Source organism: Drosophila busckii, chromosome 3L (assembly GCF_011750605.1).
Source record: "Drosophila busckii strain San Diego stock center, stock number 13000-0081.31 chromosome 3L, ASM1175060v1, whole genome shotgun sequence".
Classification (NCBI taxonomy): domain Eukaryota; kingdom Metazoa; phylum Arthropoda; class Insecta; order Diptera; family Drosophilidae; genus Drosophila; species Drosophila busckii.
The window spans coordinates 14,890,675-14,904,229 of NC_046606.1; the positions used below are offsets into that span (position 1 = coordinate 14,890,675).

Genomic DNA, 13,555 nt, shown 5'->3' on the forward strand with positions numbered 1-13,555 from the left:
ATAAGTTTTAATTGCAGGCTGGGTGCGACTGTAAATCTGTAAGCTTAGTAAGGGATATGCCCCTCAAACGTCGATGCTTTTATCAGAAATGCATATCCCGATCGACTTGGCTGGCTTCAAACGAGCTTAGCCTGGCTGCAGCATTAGCAAAAAGTTTTTGCATTTGAAACAAGCGCCGGCAACTTCAAAATGAAATCAAGACGAGCTAGTTTTAAGTACGCAAAACTTAAATTGCAACAAAGTTCAGCTTGATGACCGACCAACAGTTGCCAGCTGCTTGCAGTTTATGCCAAAGAGAAATGAAAAAAAAAAACAGAACGTAAATGATAAAAATAAAAGCACTTTGGCAATTTGTTGCAGCTGGTAACGAGGCTAAATTGCTGTCAAATTGAATGTGTCAATTTTGCAGACTTGTCATGCATTCAAATGTATTATTTTTGTTTAACCAATACAGCAGCTGTTCAATGACAATCAGGCAAACAAAAAAAAAACACACACACACACCGAGTGGGGAAAATAATATAAATAGCCCAGCCCAAACAAACTGTAATTAATCGAGTTGTTCTGGGAAAGGCAAAAAGGCAAAGCAATGTAAGCAAAAAGTTGTTGCTGAATATTTGATGGAGAGCACATTATTTGGAATTTCCAGCTGCCGTAATGAAGTAAACAGAGACAGTTGTGTATAGGTTTATACGTTTGAGAGATTAAAATGCTCATTTATGCATATTTATATTTATTTTAATGAAAACGCTCTTCATTTAACGTTTGCTGCTTTATTTAAATTGCAATTAATAATTCAATTGCTGTGAAGCATATTTTAATATGCGAAGCTGCATTCGTTGTAATCTTAGTGCATGCAGGAAATTATTATATTGTGTATATTTATTTAATGACTGTCATAAAACGCGCTTTGTTTTTCTGCTTTTGTGTGTCTGTGTGCCTGTGTGTGTGCGTGCGTTTGTGCAATTATTAACATTTGGCATAACGAGCCAACAACTGACGACCAACGTGGCGTATGTGCAATATGCATGCGCTTGTTGCCACTGCTGCCGTCTCAGCAAACTTAATGCAATAGTTTATTGTTGTAGGCATTCAAGAGAGGGCGGAGGGCGGAGGGCGGTCTGTTACAACTGCTGTGTATTTTTATAATGCTTACACACATGCGCCATTTTGCGGCTTAAAAATTTTCAAATACAAACAAAAATTTTTTTGGCTCAACATAAGCGGCTTACAATGTTAACAAACACACACATGCACACAAGTATACACACATATATATACATATATATATAAATTTAGCTAGCATCAAGGCACGGCACCCACATGCCAGAAGCCGTTGTCTGCCGTTTGTTAGCAACTTATTTGCAGTTGGTTACCTGCAGTTTAACACAAATGTTTGAACAGCAAAACTTGTTTTTCATCTTCTTTTTTTTTACGCTGTCCCAGCTTGTCCGGCTTGTGGTAAAGTGCTGAAACGTTTTAAATACGGGCAAAGGCTTAAATGAAAGCCTTCGAGCGTGAAAGAGCAAGCGAGAGCAGAGCTTAAATTGGCTCTGAGGCAAACTATTTTAATTATTAATTACCACCTCAATGCGAAAAATCAATGCTAAGCCCAAGATAACGTCAAGCATAGCGCTGCTTATGGCTTACACTTTGCTGCTTTACGCTTTTGTTAATTATGCATGCAAAGCTGCTTTAACACGCTGCCCTGCCCCTGTCCCAGCCTCTTCGCCATTTTCAACTTGTGTAGCCGGGTCCACAAATCAGCGACGACGTCACGCCCACACCCACGACCACGTGCAGCAAGGTCAATGCCTTGGGGGCAGTTTTTGTTGGCATTGACAACTTGGCACTTTTAAATAAATTTTCGATTATCGCGCACATTAATGGCAATAAAAATGTAATAAATTTTCAATCTGCGCTCGCCTCGTAGTTTAGCCGAAAACTCACTTAGCTCAGCTACATCCATCCCACCCCCACCCCCACCCCCCTACTCCTTTGGATTTATCAAATTTAGTGAATCGTCGATAAAATTAAATGAAGTTTAGCACGAGTCTGAAACTCGAGACATAACGAAATCCACTGCGTTTGACAATAAAACTTCAGTATTTGTGCCGCAAGCGTTGTTTAGTTTAGTTTTGCGCGCAATTCGGCCAGCCAGGCAGCCAGGCAGCCAGCCAGCTGCAACAATAATACCAGGGCAGCACGCATACGCCTCGTGGGCCAGAGCTATTGTCTTTTGTTAGCTCGTTTTGATTACAACACTTGTTAGGCTCTTGCCGTTATTGTTGTTATTACGCATTGCTTTGTGTGTGCGTCGAACTTCGATTTCAATTTTCATACTCGATTACCTTTTTGCCTTTTGCACTGTCCGCCCAAGTGCGCCTATTGCGTAGCATTCTTGGTATCCGCTTGCTAGCTGCTGCTATTTCGAATTCAGCTGCTGCGGGCATTCGGGTTTATGGTGTTTTTTTGTGTGTGTGTGTGTTTGTGTTTTTTTTTCTGGCACCATCATGCCAAAGTTTTACGCTGTGAAACGCAAACATTTTATTAAAAAACTTTTGTTACACTTGCCTTCAAGAGAAATCGAGTTCAGAGCACAGAGTCCAAAGCCATTGCCGTTTGCTATTTGCCGAGCCTTGGAGCTCCCGCTGGCGAAAGTTTACACATAGAAATATGATTTTACATTTGCTTTTAATTTTAACTCTTGCAATCATTTTACGTTTATTTTTTTGGATTCTTGTTTTTGTTTTTGGTCTTCTGGCCTACCTTGCCGCGCCAACTGCGGTCGCGCGCCAGAAAGCACGAAAAAATATAATAATAATAATAATAATAATAAAAGTGAGTAAAGCAAACACATTCACAACTTACTTTACGTTTTCTTTGCTGGCAAACAATAACCATAAATGTTGGTGCGCATAAAATACCAGGCTCGTAATTGATTGTTGCAGGCAGCCGGAAGAAGGAATTTAATAAAAAAGTTGAGCAAGCTACACGCGGTGAGAAAAATATTTATGCACACTTTCACCATCGCCACAGCCAGCCCATAAGCGAGAGCGCGAGCGCGAGCGTGAGCGTGAGCATGAGAAATGTTTGGCGCTTCAGTTGGCAATAGTCAAATCTTAGGAGACTCACGCGCTGGATTAAACAGATTTGCATTATTTGCGTGTGAACATTGTGCGAACTAATGAGCTTTTAATTGCTCACTTAGTTGTGTATGTCTGCGTGCGTGTGTCGGGTGCACGCAGCGTATGAGTAATGCCAGCTTAAGTGGGTTGAATTAATGAAGCTCCTGAGTGTATTTTAAAATGCTGCACAGATAAATCATACACATCAATCTTAGACGTCGTCAGCAGTCACCCTCAGTGTGTTAATTACTCGCTACATATGCGAATATCGGAGCTAGGGCTGCTACTGCTACTGTTGAGCATCGTACGCTTGGGCGTAATTTGATTTGAATGAGTTAGGAGAACAAACAAACCTGCTGCGTCTGTTGCAGTTGCAGCAGCTTGATAAAAAACTTAGAGTTTATCCATAAAAAAAAGTTTAGCCAAGTCAAACTCTTTGCATGACAACTGCAAATGCTAAGAAACTAAACCAAAACAGACGTAAACTTTCTTCTTCTTTTCGGCGTGTTGCCTTTGCACTTGAAACAAAACTCGAACTGAGCAAAGTCCTCAGCTCTGCTCACAACACTGACGCCTTTGCCTATGCCTCTGCCTCCGCCACTGCCTCTGCTGCTGTAGCTTGGCGTGTGCGTGTGAGCTGATAAAAACTTTTAATTAAATAATGAACAAGTATTGCAGTTGCATTTGTATTTTTATCGGACACTTGTTGGTGTCAAGTTAACAATTCACTGTGCTAACTTGCCCAACAGGCGATAATGAGAGGCAAAACTCTTGCGTACTTAAGCTCAGGCGTTAGCTTAAAGGACTAATCGCCTGCCCAAATATATTAAGCACAACTAATTTTTATTTCGCAATTAAATAGAAATATACCTTTGAGCCAAATCAAATTTTAAAAATATTATTATTGATACACTTTAACTAGATCAGCCTTATCTAGTTTTCTTATCGACAAAAAATACATTTCTTTCGTATCGATTTTATTCTTTTTGCGAAAACTTTAAAAACGTTTTAAACATGACTTTGGTTAAAGTCAAGTGCTATTCCAAATGGACTGTGTGCTAAGTTATTACAAAAAAGACTTATATCTAGTGAAATTTTCACAACAAATGTGTGCCATAAGCCCGTGAATTACTCAATTACTTAACTTTTATATCATATATATAGCACACTGAGTTTTAAGTTAGTCATCGTCGAACGTTATTCAAATGCAGCTCTCTAAGCTTTACCAGCTCGCTTCATTATTTGTGTTGGGCTTCTATTTTGTTTTGGCTGCAATCGCTGGGCTCTGTGAGTTTTCCTATTATCAACGACGCTTTCAGCCATCGAAAATACTCCGTCACTATGGACAGATCATAATCATAATTATATTTATATATCTATGCGTGGGTTTGTACGCCTACAGTCGTTTGGAAACGGATATTTTTATGTTGATCATCGAAGATATATTAACCCTTGTAGGGGTTTTTATATTGCGCTGTCATTTGGAGTTCTTCAAGGATAGACTACATGAATTGCTAAATGAAATGCTCAATGAGTTTGATCGCTTGGAACAGCCGCTTATCTTGGGACTGAAGCATTTTCTATTGTTGCTGTATGTGCTTTGTGCTACTTTGCATGATATACAATGTGCCGCTGTAATTGAGCTAAAGACTGCGTCTGCTGAGACGCACTTGGCATCCTTCATTATGATGGTATACACGACCATAGTAAGTCTCCACGTATTTAAGATACTTATCGGCGCACATCTGTGTTTATTGATATTGTTAGCTGCTGGCTATGAGACTCTTGGCGAGCGTATCCAGCAAATATCCCAAGATGCAAGCGACTTGTGGCATGCTCAGACAACTATAGGTGATCAGCCATATTCTCTATTACATCGGTTACATCGCAGGGCCGAGCACGTTGTTACTATGCGCGAAGGATTATCGCGTATTTCTCAAACACTTGCTCTACACTGTCGTTTCAATTGGCTGGCCGCATTTACTTTCACAATAATTTTGTTATTCGTTAATTTCGCATACTTATTTTGGATTTCTTGGATGAGCTTTTTCTGTATTTTTATGACCTTAACTGCCGAGCCGAATATCTCCCGCAGGTTTTGCCATTTTCATTTCATCAACTACCATTTGAGATTTGACCGTACCGTGAGTATATTTAAAATATACGTAAATATATATTTGAAACTCTCAATTACTATTACAGCTTGAACAATTTTTCTTATCGGAAAAAATAGATGGGTTCCAGATAAAAATGTATGGCATTGAAGTGAATAAGAAATTTGTATGCAAGGTTTCAACCCTCTGTGTACTCATTTTAATTATAGTAGCAAAATCATCCGGAATTAAATATAATAAATGTACTACCGAGCCACTAGTATCAAATCAAGACGTGGATGTTGAATCAATCTTTAAGCAATATAAAGCTGTGAAAAATAGAACCTATACATAAACAAATTAAAATCAATACGTAAAATGTTCGTTTACAGCAACTGACTATCAAAACAGCAATTAAGAAGGCACAAAATCAGGAGATTAAATTTTAGCAAAAATAACTTAATTTTTGATTCTGCACTGAATGAAAAACAAAAAAACAACCAATGAATAAAATATCATCAAGTGCATCATTCTTAACTATCCAAGCTTGATGGGTGTGTTGTAAGCTCTAGTAATATACATATATGTATATTTTAATAATATATTTGCTATAGTTATATACAATAATATACAATTAATATCATCTTAGCTTTCAGCTATTAAATATCATACTTAATGTAACGTATAAGTCCCGATGTTTAGAAAATCCGATTTCAATAAATTAAATAATAAATCATGACTGGTCTTACTTTTTTGCCAGTAATAACTTAGAAATTGCTCTGTTTTTTATACACTTTGACATTTTTGTAAAAAATGAATAAAGGGCATCAATGAAGTTGTGCAAATGTTATGTAACTAAGGAGAGGAAGGCGTGCAGACCTCATAATTGTAATATATTGCCTTATAGCTCGACGAGCTGAGTCTGATATAGCCATAGTCCGTCTGTCCCGTCGTCCCGTTGCCGTCCGGTCGTCGCGTCTGTATAGGTGCGTGTTTCTCGTCAACTTATAAGGAGCTAGAGCAATCAAATTTGGATATGTAGGTGCTCCTATATCCAGGACACTACGCTTCTATTTTATTTCCTCCCCCTCCCCCGCAAATCGAAAAAAAACGATAAATAAGGCAGTATAAAAACGATCGGATAAATAACTTAGGAATTATTATACATTTCAATTTTCAATATAACAGCGGGGTGCACGTGCTGACGGCGCCATACAAACGACGGCGGCGCTGCTGAGGCTACAGCGAAAACGAGCTGTGAGGCGTTAGCTGTTTTGTGTGTAGGCTGTTTCTGAGTGATTGTGCAAGGTGTTTGCTGCGATGCCTAGTCAAAGTGTATTAAAAAGTTGGTGGCGCCCAACTTTAACTTGTTTTGATGATGCATTTAATAAGTTTGTTTGCCAATGAGTACCTCGAAGACGGTCTCGAATTACTTTACCAGTTTGTATGATTTAAGATCGATAAAATCCCGATACTTTAAAATAAATAAACGTATACAATGTGGATTTTTCACACTATTCTATTTTCAAATCTTATTTTTAGAAATTAACTTGCAACTTTAAAACGATAATTTATATCGTTGCCGGCTTCAGTTTGCTTAGAATCCTAAACAGTTCTATAATTTTGTAAAATCTATGCCTTATCCTATCTAAATCTAAATCTTCTTCAATACCCACTTCATATGAAAATACGACAACAAATAATGATCGCACATCCGCCGATTTTTTTGCAGACGTTTTCAAACATCTTATTCAGCTAATAGCGACCTTACCCTTCCACAGTATAATCAGAATAATACTTAAAAATAATTTTTGATAATTGGATACGACGGTTTCGGTTAAAAAGCTGTAGGACGTTGGTTTTATAGATTTATTCTTGATTTTAAATACTTTTTGTAATTTTGTTCAGTAAGACTATTCATTGTCGACATTAAATAAATAAATTAAATGTACGGTACAACAATTAAATATAAAATTGTAATGCTAGTGCTTTTCATTCTTTTATTTTCTTGTAATAAACAATATTTTGATTAAAGTAAAGCTATACACTAATTATAGTGTAAGCGGAGTTATTACTTACAGAACTTAGTGAGTTATGGACTTATAGCAACAAATGATACCCATAAACCCCGAAATTAGTCATTTATGCAATTATTGTATTATATAAAAAAAGGCGTTGAGTCTTAAGTTAGTCATAGTCGAACGTTATTCAAATGCAGATCTCTAAGCTCTATCAGCTCGCTTCATTATTTGTGTTGCGCCTTAATTTTTTTTTGGCTGCATTTGCTGGCGCTTGTGACTTTTTCTATGATCATCGACGCATTAGGCGATCGAAAATACTGCGTGGCTATGGATGGCTCATAATTTTATTAATTGGTGGATATCAATGCGTCTTGTTGATCGTCTATAAGGCGAAGGATGAATCAGACCACATTTATTATTTAATGTTTGGATTATCTTTGTTATTGCGCTGTTGTATGGAATACTGCAAAGGTAGACTATGTGACTTGGTGAATGAAATCCAAAATGAGATTGATAGCTTGGAACAGCCGAATATCTTTGGACTGAAGCATTTTCTGTCTATGCTATTTCTGCTCACTGCTAATTTGCATTCTATAGGGTGTTTCGTATCATGCATGAAACAGAGCGAAGTGCGCTTGAAACTTCAACTTATCGTCGCATACATTCATATGGCAGCTCTCCATGTATATAATATACTGATGGGCTCACATATATGTTTGTTGATCGTTTTAGCCGCTGGCTACGAAACTCTTGACGAGCGCACTCAACAAATATCGCAAGATCTAAGCGACTTGTGGCAGGCTCAGGTAACGGTAGGCGGTCAGTCATATTCTTTGTTGCATCGATTACATCACAAAGCCGAGCAGATTGCCGTAATGCGCGACCGACTTTTGAAACTGTCGCAAAAGCTTGCTGTATACTTTCGTTTCCAATGGCTCTGCTCTGTTATTTATACAATATTAATGTTCTTCATGGATTTTAAGTTTCTAGATTTGGTTGTTTGGATGAGCTTTTACTTTATTTTTGTGATCTTCACTGCCGAGCCGAAGATCTCTGGCAGATATTTCCATTTGATTGATCGTACTGTGAGTATTTCATCTATATGTAAACATACTTATTGAAAAACCTGAAATCTGATTACAGGTTGAACAGTTTTTCGTATTAGAAAAAATTGACGTGGAAACATTTGGTATTGGAAAGATAAAGAAATGTCTATTCAAAATTTCAGTCGTATTTGTACTTTATTCTACGATAAGTTCATCACCGAATAGATTTCAGACATGTGTCACATATAGCTAAATTCATTTTAGTTTGAGACTACCCAATTGTATATATGTCTATTAATAAAGAAGCAGTTATTGCATATTAACACCAAATGCATTAATATTGGTTCTATTGTGAGTTTAGTTACACTAAAGTTGGATTCTATGTAGATGGAAAGGGACTGGCATGAAATTTTCTACGTGTTCTACTTCTGCTTGGGTGAATCTCGAACCGCATTAAAAAAATATATATTCTTCATCAGTAAGGTAAGCATCGTCGATTGAGCGATGTCTGTATATTCGTCTCTGCATCTATAAGAGCTACGGGTGCTTATATTTTTATTTCTTAAGAAGTTCTCCTTAACTTTTAGTTAAATTAAACTCGCTCAACAAGCTTAAGCTTGTGACGTTTGTCAATCACATCGCTATGCCTATAGCTGGCATAAGCGCTTGCACTGCATTTGGACAATGCCAGCAGCATTGCCATCAAATGTTGAAAGTTGAACTGAAATGCGCATAATAAGTATGCGCAACGTTTGGACCGTCGCTGTATTGCAATTTGCGTCGAGAGTTCGTAGTTTGCGATGTCGGCTTTAAATCTTAAAAGATGGGCGGGGACATGCTGGCCAAAGTGAGTTTGATGGTGCGTTAATTCTTGACATTGGTGTTGCATAATGTTTTGGCTTTTTGGCTGAACGGTTGCAGGTTTTAATGTGCTCATGCCGCAGGGAAACGCGCGTTAGCGCATGCTGGCACAGGAGCCAGCAGGTAAGATATCTATGCAAAGCTAGGTGCTAAAAATGTGCCTAATTACAAATGAGGAATGCATGTGTATGGCCTTTAAAAACGCGTAAACTAGATGCTGATTTGATGGACGGGCACCCAGAGTACGCAACGCCGTGAAACAGTGGCGTATATGGATTGATCACGAGAGTGGGAAGAGTCTATACGTATTGACTAGAAGTGATTATCAGCGGCGCAGCATCAAGTTTGTTACTGGCGTAAGCGAAGTCGCAGTTTGTTGTTTATTTGTTTCACACTTAAGCCTGAGCGGCTAATTATTTACGAGCGCCACGATGACTGCTCGAGCAATTTATTGATAGCGTGGAGACAAATAAATAATATATGGCAACATGTATTAGGCGTAGTGGTGTTGGGTGTGGGTGTGGTGTGTGTGTGTGTGTTGTGACAACAAATTGCAGTTGGCTGGTCACGTGCTTGGGCAACAAATCACAAGCAATTATAGAAATTTAAGAAGAAATCGCTTGGCCAAAATAACATGAGCTAAGCACAGCAGCTGCTGCTGACACTAAATACAAAACATAAAACAGTCTTGTTTACTCTGTTGTTGTTGTTGTTGTTGCAGTGGCGGCTTGATCGAAAATGCTTATAGATAAATTCTTAATATCATGTGACAGTTCAGCCAAATTGTATTCGCACGCCGTGTTACACTCGTAAGCACTTTATTGTTAAAATGTACATGAACGATTATCGCCGTGTTCTACATATTTGTGTTCATTACAAGAGATTAGTGCATGAAATCGTTTTGTAATCCGCCATGAGCACACACACACACACACATATGTTTCCACTGTGTGTATGTCCGCGTAAATGTGGCTCACTATAAACTACATTAATTTACATAATTGCACTCAAGCATGTTTAATTTGTATTTATTGCATTATTACGCATATCAATGCACCGCAAATACAACGCCAACAATTGCCAATTTCGAACGCTCGCTGATGTGCTCGGACAGGATGTAATGACGTTGATAATGCTGCTCGCATAAGGGAAATTTTATATTATGTGTATTTTTATATGTATGTGTGTAGACATTATAGTCTAGTGAGCGGCAGGCATTATCAAGATTGCTTTTTGAGTGGCCATAAAGTACGTTTAGTTCAGTTTGGTAAATTAAGTGGCAAAACATTATAGCAGCTATCAAAGCCAAATTGACAATAGGTAGAAGAATTTTGCTTGAAATTAATTCGCTTGAAAATTAATTGCGCTGCCTTTTGATGACATGACATGGGCCATCTATCAATAGTAGGTTCATATTATTTGCATTAACATAAGCTGTAAGCATAGCATAACATAACTGTACATGAAAGTTTGTTTTAAAATGAATTATATAATTGTGAATATAATATCGCGCATATAGATACTTTCAATCAAAAGGTTGAACGCTTCATTTTATCTTATTTATTTTTTTTTTTATTTATTTAGTATTATTATTTAATTAAACTAAGAGCAGTGACAGCAGAAAGAAAAAATTACATATAGTATTTAATATACAAAATAGTAAAATAAAATTTAAAGGAATTATAATTATATCTTTATTTTTAAAACTTAAATATGGGAGGTTAACCGACCCAAGCATTTTGTTGCAAGATGGGGAAACCAGAAACCCAATCAGATCTGGATTTAAAAGTTAATTGTTAATATTAAGAAGTTAAGATGCACGCTTAGTAATAGAATTGAGTCTCTGTTTGATAACAGAATAAAGTTTATTATAATCAGCACAGAGAACTCGAAGAGGCTTATGCAGTAAATAGTTAGTTGTGCAAAAGTTAAGAGTTAAGGGAACAAATTGAGTATAGCCTAACAGGACCGAGAAATTAAGTTGACCAAACAAATATGAAGAATCAATTTCCCTTTAATTAATTTAATTAATTTAATCATGAACATGATTCGTCGATTAGGTAAAGATGGAAGATTAATTAAATGTAGTCTACTAGAGTAAGATGGTAGATCAACACCTGGAACCCAGTTAAAGCCACGTAAAGCAAATAATACAATTTTTTTTGAACAGATTCAATACTAATCTGGTGGTTCGAGTATTGTGATACCAAGATCCATATTCCAGAATCGGTCGAACAAGAGATATATAAAGTAGTTTAGTTGTGTAAGGGTCATTAAATTCTTTAGCCCATCGTTTGATAAAGCCGAGAACTTGAATTGCCTTACTGACAGTTAAGGAACATGTTTGTCAAACTTCAGCTTACTATCAAGGAGAATACCCAGGTCATTAACCTCCGATAATCTGTTGAGAGGCAATTGATCCATGTAGTAGTTGACGATGTGAGGCGAGAGTCTATGGAATGACATAACTACATTTAGAGCAATTAAGTTTTAAGTGGTAGATTATTTTGCACCAGATTAAAAAAAGCAATCAAGATCGGTCTGCAATAAAGTACTGCATGACATGTCTCTAAATGATAGACACAGCTTCACATCATCAGCATACATCAAAATATTGGAATGCATAATGACTGAGGGAAGATCGTTAATAAATAGGTTAAAGCAAAGGACCAAGATGACTACCTTGAGGGCAACAGACGTTACGAATACTGGCTTGGAAACAGCCGACTTGAAAATCACCCTCTGAGTTCTGTTAGTTAAGTAATTGGAAATCCATTTCAAAAAATTGTTTGGAAGTCCAATCAAGCTTAATTTATTCACTAGAAGACGGTGATTAACAGAGTGGGTGATTACTAAAGTCAGTATAAATAACATCAGTCTGCATTGTGTTGTGAAAACCTTTGATTACCATTGACAAACTCAAGTAGATTGGTGGTAGTAGACTTATGTTGCACAAAACCATGTTGGTAAGGTGAAACAATAGCTGCTGAAATGCATTAATTGAGAAGTAAGAATTTTTTCAAAAAGTTTAGGGGTAGCAGAAAATTTTGAAATACCTCTATAGTTGTTTACATAACTTCTAGGCCATTTTATGTCGGATAATTAAAAGATCTTCAGATTGGAGGCAAATAGGAACATTTAACGGACAGCATAAAGTCTATGTAAAAGTAAATATAGTGAACCAGCGCAATATTTAAGTGGTACACCATCTGGTCCTGGAGAGAACGTAGGTTTCATTACATTTAGTTCACGCAATATTGAGTCTTCGTTAATCACAGGCTCCGCAACAAAATTAGATTTGTTGATGTTATAAGGTTAGTGTGTGTCTGAAAAGTTGTTAGTGACTGAATAGGTTGTTTGAAAAAAGTCTGCAAATAGATCGGCTGATGCCTGATCATCATTTGCAGTAGGATTTTCATAAGAAACATAGTTAGTGTATTGAAGAGATTTACGTTTAGGATCTTCATTTTATCTTATGTAACTTTTTGACTTTGTTACAATCCTTGCAGCAAATACTGCGTCTGCTCATCAGCTGGAAACTCTGAGTAAAAATGAACTAGCCACTCCTTATACTGTCTATAATATTAGCGGTATGTATGCAAGCTTTATTTTCTTTTGATTGCACGATTAGATTGGAAAACTATTCCTTGGCTGCGACATTTCTTCAAAAAAAAAACACTCACGAACACTTTATCAGTTTTATTTTTATTTTATTAAGTAAATTAAATGTATGTACATAAGTCTTAAATTAACAAGTTTTGCGTTCATGGTCACCACTTCACTCTCTCGCAGTCGAGTTTCTAATCCCGAGCTTTGCCACACTCGATGATACCTTGCTATGATCATTTCCACATTCCTAAATATATTTAACATTAGATTATGACATGAACTCTTGTTACACTTAGTCCATTCAAATTTTAAAAGATATTCCATTTTAAAATACTATATGCTAGATTCAGTCTGACATGAGCTTGCAACATGGCATATAAATATTTAATTTTTCTTTAGAAATATGCAACTCACTTTGCATCTATCGCTACTATGAAAACTTACTATACGCTTTAATAAATGCGAATTGCCTACTTAAGCAGCCCACATTACACTTATGGAAACAATCAATTGCGCTTAAAGTTAATTGCTAAAGTGCAAAATGAACTTATCAAAGTACAATACAGTCTTAGTTTTATGTACACACTTTGTACAAAACAGCTGGTAGCCTCCTCCCCACCGCCCCCTTGTTACACCATTCCTCACCCACACGAACGCAGTCATTCAACATTTTAACAGCTGTCAGTTTTATGGCGCGTGACTTTTACGACAGCTGTTTGCTGAATGCTGTGGTGCGTTTGGTGCTTGTGGCGATTTTCGGAAATCGGTTTTAATTGCCAACTAAAACAAAATAGCAG

At 37.0% G+C, this 13,555-nt stretch overlaps 1 long non-coding RNA gene across 1 annotated transcript; it reads left to right on the forward strand.

Annotated features, from left to right (window-relative positions):
* The first annotated feature begins 4,592 nt into the window (after positions 1-4,592).
* Positions 4,593-5,708, forward strand: LOC108599330. Its single transcript, XR_001915132.2, has 3 exons — positions 4,593-4,834; positions 4,896-5,272; positions 5,331-5,708. It is a non-coding gene; the product is annotated as an uncharacterized LOC108599330 (long non-coding RNA).
* Positions 5,709-13,555: the final 7,847 nt, after the last annotated feature.